This window comes from Phaethon lepturus, unplaced genomic scaffold, assembly GCF_000687285.1.
Source record: "Phaethon lepturus isolate BGI_N335 unplaced genomic scaffold, ASM68728v1 scaffold6358, whole genome shotgun sequence".
NCBI classification, from domain to species: domain Eukaryota; kingdom Metazoa; phylum Chordata; class Aves; order Phaethontiformes; family Phaethontidae; genus Phaethon; species Phaethon lepturus.
In genome coordinates, this window is record NW_010556807.1 from 30,139 (window position 1) to 39,811 (window position 9,673).

Genomic DNA, 9,673 nt, shown 5'->3' on the forward strand with positions numbered 1-9,673 from the left:
ACAGGAGTCGGTGGACTCTAGATTGTGCTATGATTTGTCAGTAGTTCAGTCATCACAATTGACCCATGCATCTTGTAATACTTAGAGAAAACACGTCGAGCTCTGTTCTTGGAACAGATAAATATAGAACTGCTATTGTGAATATTCTTGTAGTGACGTACTTAATCTAGAAAGCTAACAATTCTTTTATTTGCTTTTAGGGTTTGAAAGTATTCTAGAAGGCCTGTTTGGACCTGGATTATTAAAAGATCTCAGTTTGTTTAAAGGTATTCAATCTCTATGTTTGTATCTTGTTCTGCATTTCTAATGACAGAAGCAGCCCTAGCTCTGCCTCTAGAAAATGTGTGTTACCGTGGTGATTTGTGCTTTTTTCCCCCTCCCCCAGGCAGTGCTCACAGTTAGTTTCATATTGGCTAAAATTACTAATGAGTGTGCGTTCATCTTTATGTAGCTGGGAGTGTATTTGGCAGGGCTCAGAAAAACAGATTTGTTGTGCATAGATAAAATGTATACAGTTTGGTAATTTGGGGGTTTAGAAAAATGGCTGAAATGAAGCCTGCATCCTTAGAATGTAGGCGAGAATGTTGTGAAACAGGTATTTAATTCGGCATTTCTCTTACGGCTCCAGTTGTGTCGCAGTTTATGAATATGAAGTAATTTGCTATTCCTCTGATTTACAGACTGTGAGCCTGAAGGTGTTTCTGATTGGTCTTTTGATGAAAATTGTCTTTTCTGCTGCCTGAGAAGAGAAAAAGTGAAGGTAACAATGCAGATGTGTGAAGCTAGTAGTTGTAGGGGAGGGACAAAGGGAGGGAGTTTGCTGCTACTAGTTAACTGAACATAGAAAATCTGCAACCTCCTACCCTTTTCCCCTCCTTTGGAAAAAGGCTTTCTGAATTAAAATATAATACAAGTTAATGAAGAGACTTGCTTCTTCTCTGCAACTTTTTCTTTGTAGTATGTGATGCAGATTTTTTTTTCTATGCAGTGGCTCTTTCTGTTCGGTGTTTTTTGTTTGGTTTGGTTGAGTTCTTTGTAAGAGATCTTGTTGGGATCATGAAACACTTCCCAAGGGAGGCAAACTGTGACTTGTGCATGTTTGCTACAGTCAGATGCTGGGCTTATCTTCAGTATGGAAATGTGGTCCTTTTTAACAACCTAGAGTCTTGTTCTGTATCTTGGAATCTCTTTCCCTGTGGGCCATACCCTTTTATTGAAGGGCTCATATATATGGTAGATTTTGTACTCTGCTTGTTTACAACCAAGTCAGAGCCTAAATGTGGACAAGTCAGCTTTGCCGACATAATAAACTTGCAGTTTGTTTTCTTAATGAGGTTATAGCTACATATGAAACAAAGGCTACTGTGCTATATATGATGGTTGCTCAGTCCATGTGTTTAAATAATGATTGTTCTATAGCATGAGAAGGAAGGCTCATCTGTCTTGACAAAACTTCATTTGCTGTAACTCTTTTACTACTATTTCTTCCTGCACAATGTAAAATAACATGCAGAGAGGAACTCTATCAACTTAGAAATGAAACAAAAGCACCCTTCCCTATGCAGCAGCTAACATGTATGGCTGCATGGCTTGTTCATTAGGAAGTACCTTGTTTACACAGGTAATTGTGCCAGATTATGCTCATTTTTGTTAAGGCTTAGGAACGCTTGCATTTAGAACAGATATAAGGCACAATATTGTCTTTCATTGAGACTGATGGCAGGTAAGCTGTATATATGCTTGTGCTGTAAGGAGTTCAGTCTTGTTTGACTTAAGTCATCTCCCAAAAAGACAAAATTCAGTGTTTAGCACAATTCTAGTTAAGCCATTGAATTGATTCAGAAATTAATTTTGTGGTGCGTAGATTCTCAGACTGGTCATAGTCTGGGAGAATCTAACACTGTATGGGTAGATCTTCAAAAAGACTATTTACATCTCAATCATCCTCATAGGTCTACAATAAATGAAATACAGCTCCTGAAAATTGGTGATTGTTAGGTGAAGACAAAAACTAAGAACACAAACATCCACTGCATAGTGTGCTGATTAGGCATGGTTGTCTTGTCCTTTTCAAGCTTCCACACAGCCTTTACTCAGAAGCTGATATGTCACTATTTATATTTTCATGTACTTTGTTAGCCTTTCTTTCTAGTTTCACATATTAAAGCATAGCCCATGATTGTGAGTAATACTGAAAAACTGATGATGTATTCCTTGTGTTAGCAGTAGGTATCATTTACAGTAAGGTTCCTTGCATGGTTTCTCATTGTACTGTGTGGTGGCTTTTAAATGGGTGAAAGAAAAGATGCAGATGTGGTCACATCTGGTGTGCTCCGATATGTTGGTATCAGGGGTCTATGGAGATTTTAGAATTGTGTACAACTTGACACAGAATGCAGCAGGGGCATGCGGCATCGCTAGGCAAATGCCCTAAGAGAAGGAGAAGGAGTTTATAAGCTCTAAACAGGCTGGAGAGAAATGTGAGTTAAGAAAGGCTGTGGTAGCTTCAGTGAGCCATTACGGGTTTGGGTAGAATAATTTTTATAAATAAAATACAAGCAATCTCTGCCACTTTACATTTCAGTGGCCAAAAATACCTGTCTAAACCATTTTCCTTACAGCTGGTTGATAAACAGGGACAGCAAAGAGAGCTTTGTACACATACTTGTTCGCTGCATGGCCAGGGATCACTGGATGTTTGGAGGAGTGGGGAAGGAGGGTGAACCAGTCCATTCAAATCAGACTTGTGACTTTTCTGTTAATCCTGGTGATTCTCCTCATGTTTGGCACAGGACTTCTTTGGAGTATGTAGGATTCGGGGTAGGGGGGGATTGGTGCGGTTTTGTTGATTTGGTTTGGTTTTGTTTTTTGTTTTTTTTTTTCCTTCCTGCTCCCCAGCTTCTAGATCAGCTCTGTTGGGTTGGGGTTTTGGGGTTTTGGTTTTTTTTTTGTTTCTTTTGCCTTTTTTTTTTTTAATTTTATTTTTGAGGGAAGAATATGGCTCCTTTTAGACCTGGTGAGTTCTTGTATGTCAGCTGAAAGAGGTGGTAGAGTGGGGATGCCTCCTTTCCTCTGTGGGTATGCCAAATGGCTGCACTGCTGACCATAGTTGATGTCATTAGCTTGCAATACAGACTTAAATATGATTCTTTTATGGGAGCTTTCAAATAGTATGGATTTTACAACATCATAATTTGAATTAAGACATCAGAGACTTATTTGTAACAAAAAAGTTTGTAACTTCATTTGGTATTTAGGCAAATGATGGACAGTCTTCAGCTGATGGACTGAACTAAATTAGAAATGGTACTAATTTATTTGAAATCTCTTCCATTCAACATCTGTAATGATATCTTTAACTCCCCTTCTTTTTAGGGAGTTGCAGGCTCAGTCTTCTGCAACTGCTGAAACTTGTATGTTCTGTAAAGTGGTAGCAGTTGTGCTTTCTGTGGCACATCCTCTGTTCTGCTTTTTTTATTGTTGATCTGCATCCTCTTACCTTTTTAGGAAAAGAACTGGGCAGGATGGGACGATTTGGGTTTGTGCTTGTATACTGGTGAGTTACAGAAATAAAAGGTGTGTAATTGATGTTGTAGCTGGGAGCAAGGCGGTCACAAACTACATACTACAACAGTGAGTAGCTATGGCTGGCCTTTTTTCCCAATGAATACATCTCTACCAATACCTCCTTTTGGATCAGTGGAATAATTAATCAGTGTACTTGATTTTTTACCCTTGAGTGACATGTAGGTACCTGGTCTGACAAGTTCAAAATGAATAAAAATCTTCAGGACTTTTTTCTGTGTTTCATTTGGCTTAAAGAATTACCTGTAACTTAGGAGACCAGTGGTTGTGCTTAAGGAGAATTGAGTTCTGGACTGCAGGATGAGAATTGGAGGCCAAGATTAGTTTATTGGCAGAGCTGTTCAAGGGAAAAAAAATCTATGCTTGCTCTCCCACCCATTTCGGTGATGTTGGGTTTTGCTTTTATAAGCAATCAGATTCAATTACATGCATTCTTCAAAGGATAGAGAAGCATCTGCTGAAGTATTCTGAAAAGATTAATTTATTTGTAGCAGTAGTTCTACTTGCAAGTACTGAGCCAATGCATGGATTTTTTGCCAGTCAAAATACAAGACAGTTTTTGATAGAGAAATGGACTTGAATGTCTTCATTTGAAAGGGATAATAAAATACAGACAAAGTGGGGAGCTAAAATCTTCCCAGACATTTTTTCCCAAATCCAAAGGGTTATGTGCAATAATGTAAAGCTTTTAGAAATGGGAATTTTTTTATTCCATCATATAATGCAGAATACACAATTGTTTCAGTATGGTATGATCAGAGAGGATAACTATTTACCTAAGGAGCTGCTACCAGGTGTACCTGGTATGTACCTGGTGTACCTGCTATGCAGGTGCCTGTGTGCAGAAATGCATGGGTATATCGGGCATGAAAGACAAAAAAGACAAAGTTAGCAGCTCTAGCTGCCGCCTCATAGTGAGAGGAAGTAGATCAGGTTCTGTGGGACCAAACCTGGTGAGTTCTCACTTGGATAATCTGCAAATGTGATAATTCTCAATTCCTTGTGGGCTTTGTCCTTCACAGGGAAGATTCAAGATAATATGGTTTGCAAGGTGGTTGGATTTTTTTGAGGAGTGGTGGTGTTTGTTTTGGTTTGGGTTTTGGGGGTTGGTGGTTTTGGGGTTGTTTTTTTGTTTTTTTTTTTTTTTTTTAAGCTTGTGGTAGAGAAGACCCATCAATTGACTCAAATGGAACTTTAAGTGTACTTGACTTATCTCTTTTTAGTTATGGTTCTCAATTTTTCAGTGTGTCTTGTTAAATAAACTGGCAGAGCTGTCATTACAGAAGAAGTCTGTGGCTCCGTATAGAACGTTTGTACCAAATGTAGTTGGAGCTCAAGCCTAGTTTAAGATTCATTTTTTTAAAAAAGATGCAGATAGGTAAGGTCAGAAGAAAGCACCAGTAATAAGAGGGGAAATTGGAAAAAGAATCCTTGAAGAGGATTCAGTTGAGTATATTAATTTGGAAAAGAAAACACCATTGTCTAAAGCTACATAAAGGAATTCATACATGGGGGGGATGACACGACTAATCTCATTAGTTGGTGAGAGCAGAACAAGAAGGATAATACTCCTAAGCACACTAATTATTTTGTAGATATATTTAAGCTACAAAAATAGAAAGAGAAAATGACTTCTAGGAGCATGTTCTGGAGTTTCATGCTGTTGATGACAGAAGGTTTAGTCTGATCTTCGAAGTACCATAAAATACCTGGGCTTCAGTGTAAGGACCTCTAACAATTCTTTCAACTGTGAAGAAGTGTGGTAGGGTACAGCATGTGAAGGAGTAATTTTAAAATTCAAAGTCACTCTGATATTATTTGGATATTTTTAAAAGCTTGTAAGTAATTGGCTTTACACAAACATCTAAAAGTTAATATCATGCCATTACTTCATTATGATTAGTCACAATAACAGCCTCTGAACCTGGTGTCCTTTCACTGTGGAGGAACACAAACAATAAGTAGTAAGCTATGGTAAGCGTCTGAATAATTCCAAGGAGACGCTATCACTATTATTTAAAACGTTAACTCAGAATAATTGAAGATGGCAAAGGAAATATCTGAAAATTAGTTGAAGTTACAGAACTCTTAGGATTTTTCATGGCTTTAGAATGTGTTTAAACTGTGTACAAAGTGTGCTGGAAGATGCTCTAAAACATTTTTAATGGATTTCAGCACTTTAAAAAACTCAAGCATTTAGACTGTCAATTTTGTATTGGGTAGTTTTAAAATAATTTGATACGGAGGCTAAAAACCTGAAGAGGCTGTTTGTGATAATCTCCAGCTGTGTTTAGTAGTAATGCAGGGTTACAGTTTTGCTTGTGCATAAATGTGAAGAATGTAAGCATGTTGTATTTCCACTGTTTTGTTTTTTCTCTCCCCCTACTGTAGGCAATAAATGATATTCAGCTATGGATCAGTCAAGTTAAATTTATTTTGAATTTGATAAATCTGACATCAGTCATCTTAATAAGGAAATAATACTGTTTCTTACTACAAAAGTATGTATGTTCAGTAAGTGAAGGATGTCTTAAAACTAATTAAACTCTCTGAATTTTTAGTTGATGCCAAGCTGGGAACAGTTCTAGGTGCTTTAAAGGGCACACTCAGAATTGAAAATTATCTTGATACATTTGAGAAACAGGACAGACAAGCTTGTTTTGTCAAGTCACACATGTCTGAAAAATGATAGTATTGTAAAAGTAGTAAACTATTTTTGGTGCTATATCAAGAGAGGCATTTGTCTTAATACCTCGAGAGGAAATTTCTTCTTTTATCTAAATAGTGGTGAAGCCTCAGATGGGTGTGGCACTTTGAGAGTCGTTAACAAACTGAATAGCATTAAAATGAAAGGACAAGAATGACTTGGTCTTGAAGGTAGAAGGAAAGAAGACAATCACTGGTGCCTTTAAGGCTTGTCTACAGGAAATAGATTATTTTCCTTTGCACCTTCTAAGAGTTAAAAAGACTGTACAATCTTAAGAAGAATGAAGTGTTGGAGAAGACAATCTAGGGATGCTGAAACATTCCGTTCTTACTCACTGTTCCTGATCTTGCCTTGGGATGGGAGGCTGGATTGTATCTCTAGGGTCCATGGGTTGGCCGGTCAGCCATGGGTGGTCTATGGGAAGCCTTCCTCCCTTTTTTCCATGAAGTTGAATAGGAATTATCTCACACTATTCTAGTTTGTGGGCACTTCCCATTCCATCTACATGCAGCCTGTACCTTAAACATGAAGCTGCTGTTGCCACATCTGTACAAAAGCAGCCTGCATCATACCTTTCCCTTCATGTTAGCAGTTTAGCATTTAGAATTGCTGTATCAACATTTCCTACAAGGAGGGTCTCGATGAGGATCCAGCACTAGTGCTGACAAGGCCGGGCTGTCCAGGATTAGGTGGTCTCTCAAGGTCATGCATTGACCTTGCATTTTGAAAACTTGAGCTTTCAATTTCTAAGGTTCTTTGACTTAATTATATAGTTATGCTCTGTATCTTCATGTACAGAAAGAGCTTTTTCACTGATGGTATTTCAGGGGTGCTCTGGGGCATGGTTCCCACCTAAAGAGAAGCACAAAGAGAATAGAATGAATGCTGTGTTATAAATAATATGTAAAAGTAAGTGGTTGCATTTTTCCAGGGTATTTGTAACCGACAATGCTGTCTAAATATTAATAGGTTTTTCTTCTTCCTACTACCTGCATGTTGGTAGAGAAAACTTTGATGTGATTTGGGACTGTAGAGTGTGAGGATAAAACTGAAGATAGTGGATCCAAATAACAGTTATTGGGACGAAATGGTAGAAAACGTAAAAAAAAAAAAAAAACCAAAACCAAACAAACCACCAAACAAAAAAACCAACAACCACCTCCCACCCCCCCAAAAAACCAAAACCAAACCAACCACTTTTGGAAGTTGAGTCCAAATAGCAATCACAATCAAATATTTAGAGTAGAAACTTGAAGTTTCCTTTTAGGGGTGAACCAGCTGCAAAGGCTGCTGGAATAATTGTGACTCAATGATAATAAATAAATAATTTTCTAAATATTTATTTGTATTGGGTAGTTTTAAAATAATTTGATATGGAGGCTAAAAAAAAAAAGGCAATAAACAGAAATCTTTCCAGTATATTTAGTCTCCTGTAGTCAGTGCTGTACTGCAGATGCCAGAAAAGAGCTGAAGATTTTTTTTTTTTCTATACACGAGGTTAAATCTGACTCTTTCATATAACTGTGTTTCTTTACATTTTGATGTCTTATCATGGACACTGATAAAAGCCATACGTGTATGAGAGACATGCTCCTTAGTTTGAGGGGTAAGAACTAAGCACTGTCATTGCCTTGCTAGTCCCCTCTTCTCCTGAATGCAGATCAAATGATCCTTTATTCAGCCATTCACCAGTGTAAGCCACTTAGGAGGTTTTTTTCTGGCTGATCCCTTTTTCTTCATTCCTTCTCTATGTAGAAAATGTTCAGCTGTAGTTAGCTGAGGTAGATTGAATTGTACACTTTATACATTACCTTTATATAAATAAAATACACTTGTTTATGGTGAGGCATGCTGCCGCTGAACTGGGTTTTCACCAAGTTGCTAGGCTAGTACTTAATATGTGTTGTCTTAGTTGCAAAAAGTACTAGAAAGATTTGAAATGCATTGTGTTGTGCAAGGGTTATTTTTATTTTAGGCTTCTTCCAGATCTACAGTCTGTCACAGGGCAGAGTATCAGATCAGGTTGAAGGGGTAATGTTTCTTTCAATCCTGAATTCTCTGTTTGTCCTTTGAATTAAAAGACAGTTTTTTTTTGCAACGGCTTGTGGGACTTTAGCCAGAGGATGCTAATTAATTCTAATGGATCTTATCTAGCCAAATCTCTGTGCATCAGTTTGCAGAGATTCCTTTTAACATAAAACTTAAAGCAATTTGTCTGTAAATGCTTAGATGTGCCAGTGATTGTTCCAACACTTCTGTATGCCTAGATTACTTCTGTTATTAGTTAATTTACACAAATGTCTGTTTTTTACACAAACTGATAAGATGAGTTTACAATTATCCTGATAATGCCTAGAAGATAACGGAGCTTGACTCAGAATGGATGTCAATAACTAGGACAGATCCTGCATTAAACTTTGTCAGATGCCGAAACACCGTTTCAAAAAGAGAATGCAAGTATGTTCTATGAAGTCTCACCTGAAGAGTAACTCTTATAAAATAACGGGCTTATTCCCCACAGATATTTTTATTGTGAAATCCTGTACAGATACTTCATGTATTTAAAGTATCGTAAAAGTACACCTGCATTTTCAGCGTGTTTGTAAAATGCCAGTGAACTGTGGGAGCGTTACTGGTTACTGGCACAGGACTACCTGGCACAGAGGTGAACGCTTTTATTATAGTTAACCCATGAGTTCAAATTTGTGTTCTTCAAGACTATCTCAAAATCGCTAATCTTTCCTACGAGACCCAGCAGGTCTGAGGGCAAGCCTGGAATCTGTCTGGTATGGAAAAAAGCATCAGGCACTTTGTGAGGTCTTTACTTCTGAGTACTCTTACCTTTGCAGCAAATGTGGTGTTTTACTTGCCTGTCACCTCTGTCATCGCATGCTCCTCATCCTTTGATTTAGCATAAAATACTGGTTTGTTTCTACACCCTGTCTGAGATAGTATCCCCCTTTACTTTTCACAGAGAACTTTTGGAAGCTGTTAATTTACAGATCTGAAGGTGAGAGCCCATGTTGTTCAGGCCAGAGTCCACAGCATTTCATATTATTACTCTGCACGTAGTTCATATGACTGCTGTGTTCATTAATTTACCGTGGGCTGGTTATGTAACCTTGCTTCATTAAACCTCTTGAAGTTGAGATGGTACAAGCTTAAGAATGACAACTTCTTTTCATTTATTGTGAATTATAAATGAATTGCCAGTTCTTTCCTTCCCTTCTAGTCCTATGAGGATATGAACCTGAAATCAACTTGTACAGTAGAGGCCGAAAAACCAGATGTAGCCTAGATATTATGGTAACTGATACTTTGTAAAGGTTAACAAAACAAAACACTCCCTAAACACAAAGAGTGGTTGTGTATGCATTCCTG

At 37.7% G+C, this 9,673-nt stretch overlaps 1 protein-coding gene across 1 annotated transcript in view; it reads left to right on the forward strand.

Moving 5' to 3' along the window:
• Positions 1 to 731: 731 nt before the first annotated feature.
• LCOR (ligand dependent nuclear receptor corepressor) overlaps positions 732 to 9,673 on the forward strand; it is a 22,435-nt gene continuing 13,493 nt past the window's right edge. Inside the window, exon 1 of the mRNA XM_010292563.1 lies at positions 732 to 760. The gene's annotated coding sequence lies outside the window, so the exon portion shown is untranslated. The remainder of the gene's footprint in view (positions 761 to 9,673) is intronic.